General features: G+C 49.1%; 1 long non-coding RNA gene across 1 annotated transcript; it reads left to right on the top strand.

Moving 5' to 3' along the window:
• Positions 1-3,770: 3,770 nt before the first annotated feature.
• Positions 3,771-6,607, top strand: LOC142041902 (uncharacterized). Its single transcript, XR_012653584.1, has 3 exons — positions 3,771-3,905; positions 4,512-4,561; positions 5,035-6,607. It is a non-coding gene; the product is annotated as an uncharacterized LOC142041902 (long non-coding RNA).
• The last annotated feature ends 435 nt before the right edge of the window (positions 6,608-7,042 follow it).

The following is a 7,042-nucleotide window of genomic DNA, read 5'->3' as shown; positions in this document are numbered from 1 at the left end:
ACTCCCTGCCAAGCACAGAAAGACCACGAGCCACCCTTTGCACACTCAGTTTAGTGGGCACTGCATACTCTTTAAGGGGAGAGTGGCAGTAAACCTAGATACTTTTGATCCTGCCGCAGGAAATCTTGGCTTATTTTGAAAGAAATTTATCCCAATCTGCAGTCCAGAGTGAGAATTCCCATCTATAGGATGTGTCTATAGAAGGATGGGGAGGGGTGAGAAGCCCTCACCTCTTTTGTGCACCCTTATTTCAGTGTACACTGAGTGAGGCCTTGCCCTCAGGGGACAGAGACACATGAGGAAGTGGACAACGTCCCTTGAGGTAGTGCAGCAAAAGCCAGAATGCACGGAAGTGCTACCTGGGGAAACCGACCATGAATATCACCTTAAACAAGGGAAAAGGCCTGAAAAGGAAGACTTCCAGGACAACGAAGGCTGATGGCAATCAGTAAAGTACAGAAAACATCTTTAACTTTACAGTGGAGGTGGTATCTCTTTCCTGACTACTCTTACCACCATTTGTTTTGCAGTGTCAGCCAAGTTGGAAGCTAAAGATGATCAGAGCAATCACCTGTTTCTTGCCTGACATTTTCATTCCCTTTTCTTGAAGCAATTGCCTGAGAAATGGTCCCAGTCACAGACAAAAACGCTGTCTTTCCTACAATGGCAAATCCCACACAAGCACCAGTAGGTGGATTTCCCATTTGGTAGGCTGCCATGGGGACAGAAGAGATGGGGTTTGCACCCTCGTCTGGCAGGTAAGGTGGGCACACGGCAAGATTGAGAAGAGAAATTGGGCATTTTGCATATTTCATAGGCCAGAAGGGCATAAACATACCAAATACATTCACCCACTAATTCCTGCACCAGGTGTTTAATTTCTGAAAGATCTTGAATATAGATCTTAAAAGTCATTCAATTCTTTCTCTCGCTGGATCCACAAAACTCAGCCCCTCTCACAAGCTGTGATGCATAGCAGCGGACAGGCTAAAAAAGAAACCTCAGAGAAACATTAGCAAACAGCCAAATTTTGGATTTGTGGTGCTACTGTATTCTGAAGGGCATAAAGAGTTTGGGGACAGAGCTAAGAGAGGTCAACTGGTGATTTGTCTACAGACAATGCCGACAGTGAGAGCAGCAGAGCTCCTGCAGAACCTCAAGCTTCAGGCTTGCCTCCAACATCTCAAAGAGCGCTTCAGCTGCAGCAGACACAAACCCAGATGCGACTGGTATAATCACCACCTCCCCCGTATTATCTTTGCAGGGTTGTATCTAATCCACGTGAACTCTGAGCATCCCCTCGCAATCACACCCCAAGTGCCTACTCTGACAATGTCACTTGGTGGCTCCGGTATCAAGAGCTTGTCAGCAACTGGGTGGTGTTGGCACTTAGATGGTTCTGCATGTAAGTCTGCTGCAGAAAACTCAGATACTGAGGGATGCGGCTACCTCCTCCTAGGTGGAAGCTGAGTGTCCGTTCTGCAGCTGATAACACACCTGAGCAGCTGAGGTCCAAAGAGGTGGACTGGCTCCTGCATCCATTTATAAATCTTATTCCCTGCCCTTAGTGGCTCTGAACCAGCCTCCTGCAAACGCATGGCCCACAGCCACAGGAAATTAAACCAGAGAGTGCCAGGTCTGGGTTGCCCTTCTGGTGCATGGATTGATTTCCAAACGTTGCATGTGGTTCTCTGGAGGCTGATGTCTCCCATAGAGCTCCAGGATGGGAAACAGAGTATCCCTGTTCTGTCTGGGACTCCATCTGGGGCTGATCATTAGGTCTGATGGGACTGTGGAACCTGCCGGGCCCCAGCCAGGTCCCACCGGTGGCACCGCACTGTGCCGTGTGGTTACACCGGCTTGTTGGGTGTAACCAGCCTTCAGCACTCGGCTGCCAACAGGAGCAAAGCTGGCGGGTGCCCACCAGATATTCCTCACTCCCCGTAGGGCCTATGAAAGGTGGAAAAGCGCTTTTCCTGTGGAAAAGCAACCGAGAGCACAACAACAAGGATAATCCTCTAGGTGGCATCCAGAATCCCCAAACTTCACACAAAACTTTTCCCGGGGTTGTGTGCAGCCTTGCCCTCAGCCTTTGGGATACTCAGCAGTGCCAGCTGTCACTATAGCTAAATAACAATCACACCTCTGCCGCTTCTTCATCTGATGCCAAGCCCTCGGCAGCTTAAAATGAGTTCATTCAAAGGCAATCAGGTCTTAGGAAAAAGCAAAAGGTCTAAGGAAAGGGCAAACAGTGCTTTGCAGGAATATTCCTCTGTGTTAGAAACTTTCCTCATACATATTAGGAACTGTGTGATACCAGCGAATCAGGGTTAGGAAGAAAGAAGGTATTTATGAAATGATTATGGCCTTTCCTAATAGCATATTTTAATATCACATAGGAATGAAGTAGAAAAAACTCTGCCTTGCTCTGTTAATTATGGCTATTCCAGTACAGCCTGTGAATCCAGTGCCTTGTCTTTAAGACTGTCTACTTCCAGGTGTTTCAAAGGAAGATAAAAAGCCTGCAGAGAGGATAATTACGGAATAACCTTTCCCTGTGGAAAGTTTTCTCCTAATGTGCTTAGTTATGTCATGAATCACAAACACTGCTAACTCTTCTAAACTTGTGTATCTATCATGTGTATATACTGCCTGTTGTCATTTCCATTGTTCACGGTCACATCCAGGGTGAAATCCTGGCCCTACAGAGGTCAGTGCAAGTTTGCCACAGCAGAAGCAGGACGTGACTCCTCGCTTTTTTCAGGACTCTTTCCAGGTCTTGGCTCCAAAGCTGCACCGTCACTATTCCCACAGCTCAGTCTGAGTTGCGTGGGTGTATTAAAACACCCGTAAAACGAGACCAAAATGTTTCTGAAATGCAAAAACATTATCGGTAGGGTCCTTTCTTTCTTATTCCGTGATTTCTGCGCCACCTAAGAAAAGCTGTGGACCCCATTCTGTCCAGCTCATACCTATACACACATCCTAACTGAGCCAAGGCAGGACAAACGCTGGCGGCTGGAGCTCTGCACCGGCGGCGGCCACTTCTGTCTTCTCTCCAGTTCTGCACTAGCTTGAATGAGCTGAAAAGAAACAGAAGCTTCACAGGCACTTCAGCGCTTGCTCCTTGCGTCAAACTTTCAGAGCATCAGAGGAACGTTACCTCACGTTTCCGAATTTCCTATATACGCATGAGTTAAAATAACAGATGATAACAAGCCAGGGAATTAATGCTGGGGATATTTCATTTTCATTCTTTCGGTGAAGATCCATTTTCCTAAACAATTTTGATACTGAAAGTTGCTAGCTATGAAACTTGTTTTCAGACACACTGCTTCGCCTGCGGCAGGTGCTCAGGTACCTTTAACCCGTTCTTTTTCGAAACTAGAGCTGAAAAAGAGCTCTCCCGGTCCCTCCGGGGTGCAGACCGACCCACAGCCCTTATTTCTGCTTTAAATCCTCTCTTTTCTGCCTCCCCCGGCGCTGCCTGCTCTGGCAGCGCAGCCGAGTGCCCCCGGCCGCCCCCCGCCCGCCTCGCCTCTCGCTTTTACACCCGCGGCGGGCGCCAGCGTACAACGCGGGGGGGGGGGGGTCGCATCCAACACGGGGCTCCCGGCCGGAGCTCCCTTCCATGCGACGTTGTCCCGAGTGCCGCCTGAGGCGGCCGCGATCGGGATCGGGATCGGGATCGGGATCGGGATCGGGATCGGGATCGGGATCGGGATCGGGACTCCTGTGCCGCCGGGGCGGGGCAGGGCGGGCTCCCGTCATGGCGCCGCAACGTGATGGCGGCGGCGCCGCCGCCGTCCCCCCGTCTCCGCGGCGGGCGGGGGGGCCGAGTCCCGCCTGCGGGCTGCGGAAGGGAGCGGTGCTTCGAGGCCCTCGCTTTTGGGGGGTGGGCGCAGGTCGGGCCCCCGAGCCCTTCCCCGGGAGAGCTGCGGAGGGGTCCCGGGGGTGTCAGCGGGGTGGCTTCCCGCGCAGAGCAGAAGGCGGGCGCTCCCTCAGGGGCAGACCTCAGCGCTGAGGGAGCGGAGGAGGGAGAGGCGGTCGGGGCGGGGGTGGGGGTGTGGGGGGGACACACACACCACACAGGGGTCCACAGGAGAGCCCCCGGCCGGGTGTCTGTGGCAAGGCAGCGGCCCCGTTGGCTTGGCGGGGGTTCGACGCCGAGCAGCTTGACGGTATCCCCTCAGGTGTGGGTGGAAAGGTGCCGAGAGCGTTTTCCTGGATTTGGGGGGTAGTGGGGCCGGGGGCTGTTGGGGGTCTGGGCAGGCTGAGGTGCTGCTGGGGTACCGGAGCCCCACCGGGTGTGGGGGTCTAAGGCGAGCGTGGGTGCCTGTGGGTGTTGGTGATGGCTCTTGTGGTGAGCGCACGGGGAGGCACCAAGAAGGTACTACTGTGATGGTCACGTACATTTGTATATCATCATAATCGACACTGTATTTTCCTGAGTTTTAGTAATCTTTAGCATTTCTACAGAAGTAAAGTGTTTCCATGTTTTAATTTCCCAGTTACCCTCAGAAGACTTGTGAGGCAGGCCGAATAATTCCTTTGTGGCAAGGTAGGTCTATATTATTTACTCCGTTTTTCAGGTTATGATACACAGGCAGAAGCGGGCAGGGGTTTTGTTAGCGTTGGGGCAGCTCCATCTTTGGAGTTTCCGTTTCTGCATTTGAAAGGCCTGCTTGGTTTTATTCTTCTGGGTTCTATACTGATGTTCAAGAGCAGGAAGAGAGGGAAGACCTGGAGAAAGGCCGTGGTTTTCTTTAGTTTGTTTACAAACCAGGCAGAAAAGTATTATTAGCGATCAGAAAGATTAAGGGTTTGACTGAGAAAGGGATAAAAATATTAATTATATGAGAACATGACTTATTAAATCAGGCAGAAGGGCCCTTTTTCCATCTTCCTCCACCCCCAACATATAAGATTTACGTCATACTTTCATATTCCACCCCTGAGCATTACCCCTGCAAAGGCAATGCCAAAACTTTGCTTTATATGTCGCCCTTCAAAACCGTTTCTAAACTCTTGCAGGGGAAACTGGATGCGGTGTTTTGCATTTCCATGTGGATCGTGACCGTCCCCAGGGCGGGAGAGCTCTTGCAGCCAAACCCAGCAGCAAGGAGGGGGACAGAGCAGAGCCCGGTGATGTTCCTTCACGTATCCCAGCCAAGGGAGGTATGCAGCCCGCTGGTAGCACTGGCCACATCATCACCTTGTCTGCCTTCAGTTGCAGAACCTGGCATGCTTAACCACCTGCTGTGGGGACAATGTTGAGCCTTTGCCATCAGAGGAGCCCACAACTTTTTCCAGCCTTCATATAACCCTTCCTTGAGCCCCTCATGGCATCCTTACGTGCCCCCACCCACTGCCCCGAGTGCCCTTGCCGCACACACTTATGGCAAACCGTTGTACCCCAACACAGGGAAAGACTCCGCTGGGGCTGTGCAGTGGGAGATTGAGCATCAGGGGCCGGTGGAGGGCTGAAATCCTGCCCTGAGCCCTCTCACCCGTGGAATGGGGAGACCCTTTTTGCTCCATTTTCACTGCAGGTGCTCCGGTGCTAGTCCAGCGTTTCTGTGTCGAGGCTGGAAAAGGAGAGCTTTCTTTTTTAAGGTTTAATGGCAATTTCAAATGTTAAGAAAACCCGCCTCTATCTATGTTGTTACGTCTTGCAAAGTGTTTTTTGGTTGTCTTTCATCTTTTCAGAAAGCCTTGTGTTTTAAGCAGTTTTTTTCTTGAGGTTATTCCTTTGTCATATCACAAACTATGAAACCATGTGTTTTGCTGGCAGCATTTGTTTTTATTGTAGTCCAGGTAGAGTAATTTCCTAGGGAAGTAGCAATGCCACTTACGTTAGGGCTCGGTTTGTTTCACAGAAAATTGAACTTTTTGGAAACAGAATTCTGGTTTTTCTTACTGCATTTTTTGGGGCGGAAGCTCAAATTAATAATACAGTTTCTGGCATAGATGCGTGTTATCGTGTGCCTTATCTTAGGCACGTGGATATATTTGTGCCAAGTGCTGTGAATCATCTTTTTAGCTGTTTCAAATCATGATCCGAGTTTTCATAAGATTACAAAGGCAATTCATGTTTAAGCATCGCCTCATTCTCAAGGTTCTGCTTTTGGTTTGCAACATGCTTTTTACAGCGGGGATTACTCTCCAGAGGATTACTCTCCAAGTTAGGCTTGCCATCCATTCTGAATTTCTGAGATCACACATCCTTTGATGTCTCTCGCTCTCAACTTGATACCCAGCTACTGCTTTGCAATTCATTGATGGTGGGCGAAGACAACGGGATGGCTCAAGGGCTTGCAGCAGAAAGAAGGCTGTACGTATGTGTTTGTCTTCCAGTCATGTCCTGGTTGCATCCTCCATATCCTTTGATCCATCGGGATCGGCACTTTGAGATACGATGCTGTCTTTATAGTTCTAGATGGGAAAAGTAGGTTAAGAAAGGCAGGAGCACTGAAACAGTAGATCTTTACAAAGATATTTTTTTCTCAGTTGTGGTTGTGTAGAGTTTTGCAGCTTCCTATTTTCATGCATACCAATAAGAATTAAATAATATAAAAAATAGAATGTTTGTATTCCTGGAGATTGTGTGACAGCTCAAACCAAAAGCTGAATTAAAATGAAGGATGATGGGTTTGGTGGGAAAGGATTGTTAACTTAAGGCAAGTGTGATAAATGTGAGGAGTGACAGCCACATTATTATTATATCAGTTCTGGTCTCTGTGCAAAGCTAAGGGCTTATGTTTTCTGTAACTTGTAGCCTTTATGAAGTGCCAGTGAACCAAAAGACAAATTGCTGCAGGACGCCAGAGCTCTCTAATAGTGTGTGCCTTGAAAAATGTAACTAAGTTCCTATTTTCAATTAACTCTATAAGTGAAAAGATAAATGGAGGGAGAAGAATCACTGCTCCATTATCTATTCACCTGTTCACTGGAGATTAATTTTCAAATAGGCTTAGGAGTATTGACTATAACATAAAACCCAGACATAAACACAGGAAAGATTGAGGGCTAGACAATCTTT

This window comes from Buteo buteo, chromosome 19 (assembly GCF_964188355.1).
Source record: "Buteo buteo chromosome 19, bButBut1.hap1.1, whole genome shotgun sequence".
NCBI classification, from domain to species: Eukaryota; Metazoa; Chordata; class Aves; order Accipitriformes; family Accipitridae; genus Buteo; species Buteo buteo.
This window is presented reverse-complemented; position numbering and strand designations above follow the sequence as displayed.